This window comes from Rattus norvegicus, chromosome X, assembly GCF_021556685.1.
Source record: "Rattus norvegicus strain SHRSP/BbbUtx chromosome X, alternate assembly SHRSP_T2T, whole genome shotgun sequence".
Classification (NCBI taxonomy): domain Eukaryota; kingdom Metazoa; phylum Chordata; class Mammalia; order Rodentia; family Muridae; genus Rattus; species Rattus norvegicus.
The window spans coordinates 52,445,477-52,460,579 of record NC_141554.1 but is presented as its reverse complement, the minus strand read 5'-3'; positions in this window follow the sequence as shown (position 1 = coordinate 52,460,579).

The window sequence follows — 15,103 nt, the reverse complement described above, 5'->3', positions numbered from 1 at the left end:
AATAACGCTATAAAAATGGGGTTCAGAGCTAAACAAAGAATCCACAGCTGAGGAATCCCAAATGGCTGAGAATCACCTAAAGAAATGTTCAACATATTTACTCATAAGGATCATGCAAATCAAAACAACCATGAGATTCCACCTCATACCTGTCAGAATGCCCATGATTAAAAACTCAGGGGACAGCAGATGCTGGCGAGGATGTGGAGAAAAAGGAACACTCCTTCATTTTTGGTGGAATTGCAGACTGGTACAAACATCCTGGAAATCAGTCTGGAGGTTCCTCATAAAATTGGACATTGAACTACCTGAGGACCCATCTATACCTCTCTTGGGCATATAGCCAAAAGATGCTCCAACATATAACAAAGACGTGTTCTACTATGTTCATAGCAGCCTTATTTATAATAGTCAGAAGCTGGTAAGAACCCAGATTGTAGAGAGCGGCGCGGCAAAACAAAGATGGCGCCGACATCCAGCCTTGTCTGGATATAAATGACTTACTGCGCATATGCAGGCTTGTCCCCTTGCTAGGGCTCCCTCTAGTGGTGAACAGCGGTACTGTACATGTGCGGTTTATGCACCAGGTGTCAGTTGACCGTTAATATGCTAATGAGGTGATTCATTCTCCGCCAATCCCTGGAGGACAAGTAGTGGGGTGATCCAAGCCCCACCAATCCCTGAGAGATAATTAGCATACTGTTGTCTATATAAGCCGAGCGATTTTGCTGCTAGGGGTCCCTGTTCAAGAGAGCTGTAACACTAAGAAGAGCTGTAACACTGAGAAGAGCTGTAACACTAAGAAGAGCTGTAACACAGTAAAGGCTTGCTCGCAGAAGAATCCTGTTGCCGCGCGTCGTTCTTGCTGGCGGGACATTGGGCGAGCGACACCAGATGCCCTTCAACAGAGGAGTGGAAACAGAAAATGTGGTACATCGACACAATGGAATATTTCTCAGCTATCAAAAACAATGACTTTACAAAATTCATAGGCAAATGGATGGAAATGGAAAATATCATCCTGAGTGAAGTACCCCAATCACAGAAAAACACACATGGTATGCACTCATTGATAAGTAGACATTAGCCCAAATGCTTGAATTACCCTAGATGCACAGAACACATGAAACTCAAGAAGGATGACCAAAATGCAAATGCTTCACTCCTTCTTTAAAAGGGGAACAAGAATTCCCTTGGGAGAGAATAGGGAGGCAAAGTTTAGAACAGAGGCAGAAGGATCACCCATTCAGAGCCTGTCCCACATGTGGCCCATATATATATAGCCACCAAACTAGATAAGATGGATGAAGCAAAGAAGTGCAGGCTGACAGGAACTGGATGTAGATATTTCCTGAGAGACACAGCCAGAATACAGCATATACATAGGCGAATGCCAGTAGCAAACCTCTGATCTGAGAACGGGACACCAGTTGAAAGAATCAGGGAATGGACTGAAAGAGATTGAAGGGGCTTGAGATCCCATATGAACAACAATGCCAACCAACTAGAGCTTCCAGGGACTAAGCCACTACCCAAAGACTATACATGGACTGACGCTGAGCTCCATCCTCATAGGTAGCAATGAGTAGCCTAGTAAGAGAACCAGTGTAAAGGGAAGCTCTTGGTCCTGCCAAGACTGAACCCCTTGTGAATGTGATTGTTGGGGGAGGGCGGTAATGGGGGGAGGATGTGGAGGAGACTACCCTTATAGAAGGGGATGGGGAAGGGTTAGGGGGATGTTGACTGGGAAACTAGGAAAGGGAATGACAATTGAAATGTAAATAAGAAATACCCAAGTTAAAAAAGATGGAGAAAAACAAAGTAGGACTCCAAAAGTTAATTATTGATTATTAATTATACTCTTGTGATTCTAAGGAATTACTCTAGAGTGAGATCCTCAATGTAAAGGAATAGACTTGCATATAATATCACAATCATATTTCAAAGTAATATGTAAGTGTTGAGTGTGTTCCTTAAAGTATTGAAAACCCTTGGAAGAGTTTGGGCCTTTTGGTGTAGCCATGATACCTCATAACTAAGGGGGTTCAGGGTGACTACATTGCTCTAAGACAATCACACAGTATTTTACAGAATTTTAATCACGTTTGCAAATTACACATCTCTTCACTGTCTACACCCTAGATCTGAAGTATATGAGTTTGAAATTCATGTTTGAAAGCCTTGTTAGACACTCTTTAAAGATTTCATGTTCATTTTTAATTCTAGCTGTCGATCCCTGAATTTCCTCTCTCAAATCCAACTCTTCCCCCACTCCCACATGAACTTTCCTTACCTATTTCCCCTGTCCCAAGGCTACCCACAGAGTCTATTCTATCCCCCACTTCCAGGGAGATTTATGTATATATAACTTATCTCGCTATCTGGGTCTAGAGACTGTTATTTGATTGTCATTTATTTAGTGGCTAATATTGGTTTATACATGAGTAAATATTACATTTTTCTTTCTAGAAATGGATTACCTTATACAGGAAGTTTTTTCTTTTAGTTCCACCCATTTGCCTGCAAATTTTATAATGTCGTTTTTTTAATATATGAGTATTAACTCATTTGTAACTGTATCTTCATCTTCATATGATCTTTTATTGAGTTACACTGAGAATTTTTACAATTTCTGTCTATTATGAACAGAACATGAATAAACATGTTTGAGCAAGTGTCTGTGTACTGCAGTAGAGCATGCTTTGATGTCCAAGAGTAGTTTATCTGTGGTAGGTAGATTCCCAATGTTTTGAATGAGACATATTGATTTCCATATTGGCTATACAAACTTGCACTCCTGATGAGTTTTCCCCTTATTTCACCTCCTCCCCAAGATGAGCTTTCATTTGTCTTATTGATCCTAGACATTCTGTTAGGTATAAGATAGAATCACAAAGATTTAATGATTTGCATTTCTCTCATGGCTAAAGATGATGGACATTTCCTTATACACTTCTAAGCCATTTGAGTTTCATCTATTAAGAACTCTTTGTTTAGATTTGAACCCCATTTTAAATCATTTGGGGGGTTCTGTGTATCTATACTTTTGCATCTAACATTTGAGGGGTGGTATGGCTATCCAGATTAGTGGAAATTTCTAAAATTCATCTTAATGAAACTTTCAAATAATTAGAGACACAAAGTTCTAACTTACTATCTTCTGCACTCAAATGAAGTTTTCAGTACTGTGACTAGGTTACATACAATTGAGTTGGCTAGCAAAATAATCCCATGGGAATCCTCAACAATACATGCTGCTTGCAAAACAATAGGTTACCCACCACAAACTTACAGCAAATCACCATTGCTATATACTACACTCACACAACACATTGAACATGGAGAGGTTGAACTGGGATCTACATAGAACTTTCATCTCCAATTTTAGTGTCCTTGGTATGGGAAGGTACACTCCAGAAAACTAGATGAGAAACATGAACACCAACCCAACTATAAATATTTGATCTACAAGGGTATCCTGCTTACATGATATTTTATGGTAATGGTGGCACAAAACTTTTGAGAGTTACAAAGCAATATGATTTAAGGTCCATTATATGTTATAGAACTCATTTCTGGAACTGCTAGGGTGACCAAGACCCTAAGACTTGAAAGTCCAGGCATCTATGGTAAAACCTTATACTACTGCTCTTAAAAGTATTAATAAAATGACTACTATTGACATTCTGCTCTATGTATAGATCAGTGTTTTGATCATCTATCATCAGAAAAGATTCCTGCTGCAGCAGATGGGGACAAATATAGAGATCCACAGCTCAACATCGAGAGAGAGAGAGAGAGAGAGAGAGAGAGAGAGAGAGAGAATGAATGAAGAGAACCGTAAATGGGATGCCTTTATCAAATCCTTCCCCTCAGATGTCAAGAAACCCTGTGGAATATTAGGCAGAAAGTATGAACCTATAGGTGAAAAATCTTTGGATAATTTAAGGACAATATGCATATTTAGAGACTTTGAATATTTTACAGGGGTAAAACATTTGAAATGTCTGATTTTTTACAGTGTGAGAATTTTTAAAAGATGAATATTTTCATATTTTGATAGTAATACTAATATGAGATCTTGTGGATAAACAACAAAGGTTATAGTTTAATGTAAAAGAATGTTCATGGGGACAGAAACTAGAATTCTATAAATCATGAAGTACAAGTTCTATCTGTAGAACACTAATGAGATATGGTATAGGTAACTCAGTGGGTATGAATGGTGTGTTCTCAAAGGAGGAGACAAACAGTTATTATAGGTATTTTGCATTTGATAATGTCAGGAAATACTGAATAGGTCTATTAATACAAATAAGTCATCAGGCCCTGCCTGAATATCTTTAAAATCCTTGGTAATATAAGAAAATAGTAATTTATAAACAGAATTAATGCATCAAGTCAATAATAGTCTTTATTTGATCTGCAATTACATCTAGCTAGGTGGGAAATTTAAATATAGATTTATTAGAAATTAAAACATTGTAAAGATTGGGAATATTATACCGCGCCCAACCTTGACCAGCAAGGAAGACAAGACCACAGGAGATCTTCTTCAAGCAGTTTTACTCAGGAACCTTGATACAACCTTCTGACTCTCTCTCTCTTCTGGCTCTCTCTCCCCAGGGAACGCTCTGCACCATACTTAAATAGCTAGCACTGGCCAGTCCTAGCAAGCCACATGGGTCATGTAGATAGGCTGTCACTATGCGGAAGCTAGCGGGCCAGGCAGACATAGCCAAATAAGGACTTGTTTACTGCAAGGAGTGCTCACCATTGGGAGGGTGGAAGGCAGAAACCAGCACCATCTTTGAGGCGCGGCACATTGCAGCTCTCTACAGTTCCCCCTTTTTGTTTAATTAATCAAGCAGGCAAAGGCACCACTGAGCGTGGCGACCCCCCCTGTCTTAGGATCATCCCTTCATTAAACCCGTCGTAGGACACCTCATCGCCCACAAGGTTCCGTGCCTTAGGTAGAAGGGAAATTGCCAGTCGCTGGGCAAGGTCACTCACATATACTCAGGGGCGAGGTTCAACTAGGTCTTCTGAATGACCGTAAGCCAGGTTTGAGGGGACTGTCCTGCTTCAATGGCTGTAAATGTCTGTACCACCATAGCCACATGCCGCCTCTTAACAAACCTCATTCTACAGAGACACCACAGGCTCACTAGGGAGACCAGCAACAAGAGTTCAGCTAGGGCTCCCATACCCGCCCACTGCCTCAGATGATTCATAGCAGTAGCAATCCAAGATGACAACCCTGTAGCCAGTCCAGCATCCGCACGTGTGGAGTTAACGGTCACAATGGCTACACGTAGCTGATCCATTAAGAAATCAAATTATCCAGTCCAATTACCTAAAAAATAACTTGACAACTGTTTAGACAAATTAGAGGAGTGGGCTTAAAGGTCATGACGTATTGGCATGGGTCTCGGGAACACTGGTAGTATCCCCCACTGGGGCTCCTTTTTGACCATCATTTGGGTCACACCGAGAAGTGCCAGCAACAGGAGAATCTTCATTTTTGTTGCACCTCCTGGTCGGTCTTTCAGGGACCCACAACGGATTTTGCCGGTCCTGAGGAAACACAAACAGACCCTCTTGCCCACGCCAACACAGGGTCTGGCCCATGCCATAAGCCAGTGAGCACATCTTTCCACTTCACATAACCTTTCAATGTGCCCGCCCAACACTGATGTCGGTCAGCGGCAGAAAGGCCATCATCATCCAAAATTAAAAAATTAAGAGTAAAAAGGGCTAAGGATTTCTGTTCCTTAGGAGTTCTGCCATGGCCTATTCCCCCTTTTTGTTTAATTAAGCATTCCTTCAAGGTACGATGTGCTTGCTCAACAATACCTTGACCTTGGGGATTATAAGGCAGACCATGGCTCAACCGCACATCCATCTGTTTACAAAAGGATTTGAAAGATTGGGCAGTTATAGGGCTAGTCCTACCCTGTAGGTATTTCCCTAGTCCTTTACCGGGAAAATAGCCCATATTTTTCATAATCTTTTGTGTAGTCTCAGAATAATCATTGATCAATTTGAAACCCATGTCTTTCAACAGATCCCTTCCCCAAAGGGAAATGGGCAAATCCAACACATAGGGTTGCATAACTCCTGAATGCCCTTCTTGATCTCTCCAACTCAATTGTCTTGTACTCATATCAGGAGCTCTTGCATAACCAAGACCTTGTAATGTTTGAGATGAGGCCTGTACTGGCCATCCAGAGGGCCAATCTTTCTTAGCTATTATACTTCTATCGGCCCCTGTATCCAACAGTCCTAGGATCCTTTTGCCATCTATCCTTAGCTCCATTACTGGGCGTTGGTCTAAACCCAAAGCTAAAAATGTAAGGTCGGAACCTGTATAACCAAAAGCCTTCTCTCCCCTCTCTCTAGACTGGGCGGCAAATCTTTCATGAAGGCTAGGCAAAAGTAACAACTGAGCTATTCTATCTCCAGGGGAAATAGCAGTAATTCCTTTTGGTGATTCTACCATGATCTTGACAACCCCGGTATAAACTGGGTCAATAACTCCTGGATGGACATGTAGTCCTCTTAAAGCTGTAGATGATCTCCCTATAAGTAACCCTACTGTGCCAGGCTCAAGGGGTCCTTTAAAATCAGTTTCTATCAACTGGACCCCCATCCGAGGAGTTAGTATGAGTCTGGTGGTGGAGCGGAGGTCCAGTCCTGCGGAGCCCTTAGTGTCTTTCCTTGGCCCCTCGGATGGCGAAGGGACGGCCACCTCTCGTGACTCTGTTCTACATCCTGATTCTCGACTGCCCCATATATTTGTGGGCCCTGGGGTCGGGGGCCCCGCTGTCCGTTTTTTGGATGTGCTCCACCAAAGCCCGAGCTGAGAGGCTGCCCATTGATGTCTTTTACCGAGCAACACTCATTAGCCCAATGATTCCCTTGTTTGCACTTGGGGCACAGCCCTGGTTGCCTTGGGCATTGGCCACTTCCTGTACTAACTAGACTTCCCCTTTCTGGACTTTGCCTTTTTAGGTGCCCCTATTTACCACATTTAAAACACGCTCCTGAACTTCCTCCTTTTCTCTGCGTCATCTGCATAACAGCAGCCGCAAGTCCAGCATTAGTCAAAGGTCCCCCTATTTCTCTACAGACCTTCATCCAAGCTTCAAGTCCCTTGTTCTTGTAAGGAGTGATAGCGGCTCGGCATTCCCTTGTGCACTGTTCATAGGCCAACTGTTTAATCAAGGGCATAGCAGTATCGGGGTCTCCAAAGACTTTCCCCGCTGCTTCTACTAATCAGGCTGCAAAGTCAGAGAATGGCTCCATAGGTCCTTGAATGATCTTGGTGAGGTTTCCACTCACTTCTCCCTTATTAGGTAAGGATTTCCATGCCTTTGTTGCAACTTCATTAATCTGCTGGTAAACCTGTCCTGGATACCCTGTCTGAGCATTGGCAAAGCGTCCCTGACCGAGCAGCATATCCCTATCCCTGGCAGCCTGGCCATCCCCCGCTGCCAAATTAGTGGCAGCCTGTTCATTGGCAAACTCAATAAGAAAAGCTTTCCAGTCCAAATACTGTCCCAGACTAAGACAGCCCCGAGCAAGGTTAGTCCAATCACTAGGAGTCATGCAAAATCTGTGTAAGGCCTCAACCTGAGCTACGGTAAATGAGGCCGTAATGCCATATGTCCTGACTGATTCTGCCAGGGACTTGATCACCTTAAAGTCTAAAGGCTCATGATACCGTTGTTGATTAGCATCCACATAAACAGGATAGGCCAGATGTAGTTCTGTGCAGACTGCCTTCCACACTTCTGGGCAGAATGTACTACCTGAAACTCTACTTTCTCCCTCTACAACATTGCAGGGAAGAGGAGCTGAGGGGAACCGCCCAGGAGGTTCCTCCTCCATTTTAGGCATTTTCCTTTTCTTCTTCTGTCTATTCCTTAGAGACTGTTTCCGCATTTGATCTATCAACTCTTGTAACTCTTCTTCTGAATCTGTTTCATCTGTTTCCTCCTCTGTATCTGTCTTTTCTGAGTCTGTCTCCTTTGCGCTTCCCTGGTTTTCTGACCTCTCCTCTTGAAGCATTTCTAGGGCAGCTTGCTCCTTCTCTATAGCTGCCTAACAACATTTCTGATCCTAAAGGCAGCTACGTACTAAGCGCCATACTGGACGGACCCCAGGTCTTAGAGTCACCTGTACCAGGGCAAAATTAAGGTCTTTCCCTAACTTGTCCCAGCTCGCCACTGTGAGATTACCAGAGGCTGCGAACCAGGGTGCAATGGCATCGCATTCGCTCAAAAATCTCTCTATGGTGCTTCTTTTTATTTTTAGTTTCTTTCGCTCAAACAGCTCTTGAAGAGCCAGAAAAATTGGACAAGACTGTGAGGTCCCCATGACAAAAACTTTCTATGCTGCTATAGCTAAATTCACCGTGCATCTTGCTACTTTCAGTTCACTGCTACCACAAACTACTTTCGGTTCGCTGCTACCAGGAACTTTACTTTCGGTTCGCTGTTACCGCGAACTTTACTTGCTCACTACCCTGAGACTTTATAGCCACTTATTTCCCGTGGTCCTTATTGTTCCACCTTACCTTGGGAACTTTCCAGCACTGCCCTGACTGCAAGAAGTTCTGATCTTGGAGAGAGTTGAGTCCCTTTACGGTGGATTCGAGGAGTTCCCCGTACGGGCCACCACTTGCCGTGCCCAACCTCGACCAGCAAGGAAGACACAACCACAGGAGATCTTCAAGCAGTTTTACTCAGGAACCTTGATACAACCTTCTGACTCTCTCTCTCCCCGGGGAACACCCTGCACCATACTTAAATAGCTAGCACTGGCCAGTCCTAGCAAGTCATGTGGGTCATATAGATAGGCTGTCACTATGCGGAAGCTAGCGGGCCAGGCAGACATAGCCAAATAAGGACTTGTTTACTGCAAGGAGTGCTCACCATTGGGAGGGTGGAAGGCAGAAACCAGCGCCATCTTTGAGGCGCGGCACGTCGCAGCTCTCTACAATATTAGGCTTAAGCCACTATGTTTCCGTTACTCATATTCAGGCTTTTAACTATATTTTATGGGGAGGTGATAGTCCAAAGCTTCACAAGTGCAAATAAAATACTGAATCCTACCAAAGGCACTTATTTTTCCAATCGGAGAGGATGCCTGATGTGACCTCCCAAGCTAGTGGTTAGGTAGATCAAAGTAGGGCAATTAGTTTGGGAACTAGTTAATAGATTATATCATAATATCAAATAGCAGGCAAATGCTATTTGTTTGAAAGGGGAAAAGTTACCTGAAATATCTGTGTCCTGTGTCCTAATACGTAAAATCGTCAGAAATAATTGGATATTTTATGGGCTTCAGTAGAGCACCAGAGCAGAATTGAAACAATTATCTCTGTGTTCCTAGGGGTAGGAGGGATGCAGTTGGCATTGTCAGAGTTCAGGAAACATATTGTTTGTGTGTGTGTGTGGGTGGGTGTGTGGGTGTGTGTATTATGTGTGTGTCATAGCCTATAGCTAATATAACAACAACAACAACAACAACAACAACAACAACAACAACAATAATAATAATAATAATAATTTTCAAGTTTATTCTCTTTACTGGAATGTTCTATAACCAGTGCATAGTCAGAATCTTTAATTTCAAAAAAAGTGGTAGTCTCACACGTTTATGTGAAAAGGCAGTACCCTAAGAAACAATATTCCAAAAATCTTTGAACACGGACTTTTCTTAAGAAAAATATCTGATGATAAAATTGCATTATTACCAGTCCATTGTAGAGTTAGATTTCATAAAAATGATGTTAATGAAAAAAAGGGATCATGAAATTGGTCTTTTGAAACCCAGACTCTCTAACCTTTACCAAAGGAAGGGGAAGTAAATGTCTTTAACAATTAGGTCTTGAAATGATTTCTTAAAATCAAAAATTCCATAACGAGTTTGTGAGGAAGTCTTGAGCTTATTGTTTAGAAAGGAGAATATTATACAGGCCTCTACTTCATAGTACTTTTCTTGGGATACTAAAGGAAAGAGCTTAAATATCAGGTGTGTTGGCTAGACCCTCACTGCTGCTATACTGCTCTCACTTTATAGCCTGAAGTTGCTGCTTATCATCTCTGGGCTTTGCTGCCCTCAGTTATAAAGAAGATACCATGAAAAGTTCCTATTTCTTTAATCTACTTTCCTTATTTAGCAGATGATTTTCCTAGGAAAAAGTTTAGCCTGACAATTACATGTTTCTAATAAACCTTTGAAATCCATTTTTCTAAACTCCTAAATGTATTTATAGTTATGAAGGGTGATAGGTCCTCAGTGAACAATGCCTAAAGACAAGCACAGATTTCTCCTTTGCTATTGTGACTCTTCATAAAAAAAAAAAAAAACTTTCACAGGTTTTTTTTTCTTCATCTCACACTTTAGAACTCAAATATGTAATTGTAACCTTACGCCTTGCTGTTAACTGGTTTAATAGAAATTTATGACTTAATCATTCCTTGCTATTAGAAAATACATAGAATGAAATGAACTAAAAGATTCAGTCAAGAAACACTCAAACAATATCAAATGGAGTCCCCAGTCGTTGCCATCTTTAAGTACATTCATAACCTTAAAAGAATACAAAAAATTTAGTGTTCTGGTTATTATAAGACTGACTTCTGCACTGAGATTGGCCCAGGAATGGTTTGTTACTGGTCATCTCTAATATACTGGCATGGAAAGTAAATGGACAAATTGGAGACAACATGGTACTGAAGAAGCAAACAGCAGGACAGATTTCATCTTGCTCTCTAAACTCTGTTTTAATCTGCTGCCCTTGGAGAAAGTTGCTGTTCTTGGAAAAAGCTTTGGATCTTGAATAAAGCTGCTGCCCTTGGAGTGATATGGCCCCCACCCTAGGGCTCTGGGAAAGAGACCACCAAATATCCAGAGCAGTTGAAATAGACATAACAGCTGTGCCCAGCTTGTAGCACAATAAAAAGATGAGTTAAACATTCCCAGGTCAGGATGCCCCTTTTTAGATATGTGTTCTCTCCTTGTGGCCTGAACAAATGCTATCAAGTTTGAAGGATAACATTCCTTTACCCATTTATGTAATCATGTAACACCAAGTCTTGAAGGCCCCAGCTTACAATTTTTTTCCTATATAAACACTAAGGCCATAGACCGGAGCATCACTTCCCTAACCTGTTATGCAGGGAGTTTGTGACCAAGCCTGAACTCGAATAAAAACTGGCATGTGCACTTAAATCAGAGTTGTGGTCCCTGGTGGTCTCTTGGAGTTCTTGTTATACTGGGCATAACATTTGGCTGATGCTCCATGATCCTCAAGAACCCAGGACCCATGATCCAGAGAGTCTAGTTCTGTCCAATGAGTGTTGAGTATTTCTGTACATTGTCGGTCTTTGTTCTTTCATTTTTGAGGAAGATCTTACAGTGTAAGCTTTCAAGAGTGGCTAAGAGTGGATGCACTGGAGTGTCTCTGCTATAGGGGACCAGGTGATGCTGCCAACACCAGAGATGGCCATATCACTCCAAGTGTGTTCACTCGCAGTGGGAAGGAATTTTTGGTGGAGGAAGAAGAGGCTCACTATTGGTCACTTTCCTCCCAGGACTGCCTTTGGTTTCTGAGGTTAGAGTCATGAGTCTGAGTTTTTGGATTCACTTCTGGTTTTAGTTGCTGCACAGCTACTTTGTGCATATTTGTTTGTCTACTGTGTTCTGTGTGATATTTAGTTTCTATTTGTATAGTACTTTGACAGACACTATGGAACAAACTAATTCTCATCCTCTCAATATCATTTTTAGCTCATTTTAAAGAAGTCAGGACCAAAGCACGTAACCTCTCTGTAGCTGTGAAAACAGAGAAAATGACCACTTACTGCAATTCAGAGTGGCCAACTTTCGATGTTGACTGGTCATGGGATGGAACCTTCCATCTCCCCATTGTGTTATTGGTAGGAGACAAGGTGTTTCAAAAGGCTCAGGGGCACACTGATCAAGACCCCTATATAGTAGTTCAGAAAGATTTGGTTACTAACCCACTACCTTGGGTTAAGTCTTTCCTCTTTCCCCCGTTGATGTTTCCTCAACAACAGGAGCAGTACCAGTGCTTGTGAAGGGAGAATGGAAATGGGATAGTCATAAACCCACAACTGCTCTTTAACCTATCTTACAGGATAGAACCCCTGAGGAACTTGCCTTCCAGTTCCCTACATTCCTCTGCTGCTAAAGGAGGTCCCAACATAGTCCCCTACCCCAGGTCCAGCACCACTAACTCTTCTGGCTCTGGTGGGGTTGACCTCAGGAATAGAAGGGCAGCCTTCACAGGGAATGAGGAGTAGGGATATGTTGTCCCCTGAAGTTGTAAAGCTAAAGGTAGATTCCACTGTTTTACCTCTGTGGACAGTGGGGCCAGTCGAACAATAAGAGAATCAGCTTCACCATTACTGGCCTTTTGCTACAGCTGACCTTTATAATTGGAAGAAGGAAAATGCCTGATTCTCCAACAACCCTAAGGAGCTCATTGGTTTCTTAGACATCTTCCTTTTCACTCATCAGCCTACTTGGGATGATTGTCAAAAGCTTTTGAAGATTCTTTTTACTACTGAGGAAAAAGAGTGCATCATTTTGGAGGCCCAAAAAATTCCAGGAGATAATGGCACACCAACAGAGAACCCAGCCAATTATTGATGATAGATTTCCCCTCAGGAGACATATCCTGGACTACAATAAGGCCGAAGGTAGGGAGTATTTCTGGATCTACTGACAGACTCTGATAGCAGGTCTCAGAGTAACCATTAGGTAGCCCACTAATTTGACCAAAGTTTATAGTGTTAGGAAGGAGACTAATGAAAACCCAACAGTATTTCTTGAAAGGATCATGGACGCTATCTGCCATTATAAGTACCTAGACCTTAAAGAGGCAGGGAATTCTAATACAGTGGCCTTGGATTTTATCAATCCATTGGCAACAGACATTAAAGAAAGTTACAGAACTTAATAGGACTTTAAAATTCCTTAAGGGATTTATTAAAAATTGCAGAGGAGTAGCGTAATAGAGAAGCTAAAGATATGTAAACCCTAAGCTCCTAGACACAAGCATCACTTTCTAACGTGTTATGCAGAGAGAGATGTGACCCGAGTCCAAATTTGAATCAAGATTCTCATGTGTACTTATTTCAGAGTTTTGGTCCTTGGGGGTCTCTTTGGAGGGTCTTGAGAACTGGGCATAACAGTACTTGATATTAAGTGAGGAGGTATCTAGCAAATCAGGGATGTTTTTACTAATGACACAGCACCCTGTCATTTCCAGATGACTCTACCATGGTTGTGACTAGATAGTTTGACTTTTCAAGAAAGGAAATAAATACAGATACTCAGGCACAATGTTCTTGATTTTAAAGTATCAGCTAAAAAACTTACATCAATACAAGCATATTTGTTGTCCAGGTGACGTATGTAAGCTCTCATTCTGTGATCATACACACACACACACACACACACACACACACACAACACACACACACACGCACACGCACAAGCACACGCACATGCACACACACATACACACAGGGGTACATGCAGACACAAACCAAAAATATATTGCAGACTCAAGCAGCAGGTCCTCTGTGGTCCAGACACCACATGGATCTGAAGGAACCCGATCAAAAACTCTCTGCACTCAAATCCCGTGGTAGAGAGAGCTAAAATTTCAGAGGGGCAGACATGCCTGAGAAGGAGAAGAGACTACACTCTGCCCACATTTCTGACTCCAGAGGAAAACACCTAACGCCATCTGGAACCCTGGTGCATGGGGGCACCGGGAAAAGGTGGTGCAGGCCCTCCTGGTTGCAGCCCTCATGCTCAAAAGCAACCACCCAGGAGCCACTTCAGCCACAGGTAAGACCAACTTTTCTGCTCCAAGTGAACTGCCTGGTGGACCCAGGACACAGGCCCACAGGAACAGCTGAAGACCAGTAGACAGGAAAGCAGAACACTCTGTTGCCATAACTGTCTGAAAGAAAACAGGAAAACACATCTACAGCACTCCTGACACACAGGCCTATAAGACGATCTAGCCACTGTTAGAAATATCAGAACAAGGTAACATCACAGACAACCTGATGGGGAGAGGCAAGCACAGGAACTCAAGCAACAGAAACAGTCTACATGGCACCATCGGAGCCCAATTCTCCCACCAAAGAAAACACTGAATATCCAAACACACCAGAAAAGCAAGATCTAGATTTAAAATCACATTTGATCATGATGATGGAAGACTTCAAGAAAGACATAAAGAACTCCCTTAGAGAAACGGAGGAAAACATAAATAAACAAGTAGAAGCCTATGGAGAGGAATCACAAAAATCCCTGAAAGAATTCCAGGAAAACACAATCAAACAGGTGAACGGATTAAAAATGGAAATAGAAGCAATAAAGAAAGCACAAAGGGAGACAACCCTGGATATAGAAAACCAAAGGAAGAGACAAAGAGCTGTAGATACAAGCATCACCAACAGAACACAAGAGATAGAAGAGAGAATCTCAGGAGCAGAAGATTCCAAAGAAATAATCGACACAATTGTCAAAAATAATGTACAATGGAAAAAGCTACTGGTCCAAAACATACAGGAAATCCAGGAATCAATGGGAAGATCAAACCTAAGGATAATAGTTATAGAAGAGAGTGAAAACTCCAAGCTCAAAGAACCAGTAAATATCTTCAAGAAAATCATAGAAGAAAACTTCCCTAACCTAAAGAAAGAGATGCCAGTAAACATACAGGAAGCCTACAGAACTCCAAATACATTGGACCAGAAAAGAAACTCCACCAATCACATAATAGTCAAAACACCAAATGCACAAAACAAAGAAAAATATTAAACGTTTTAAAGGGAAAAAGGTCAAGTAACATACAAAGGCAGACACATCAGAATCACACCAGACTTCTCACTAGAGATTCTGAAAGCCAGAAGATCCTGAACAGATGTCATACAGACCCTAAGAGAACAAAAATGTCAGTCCAAGCTACTGTATCCAGCAAAACTCTCAATTAACATAGATGGAGAAACCAATATATTCCATGACAAAACCAAATTTACACAAT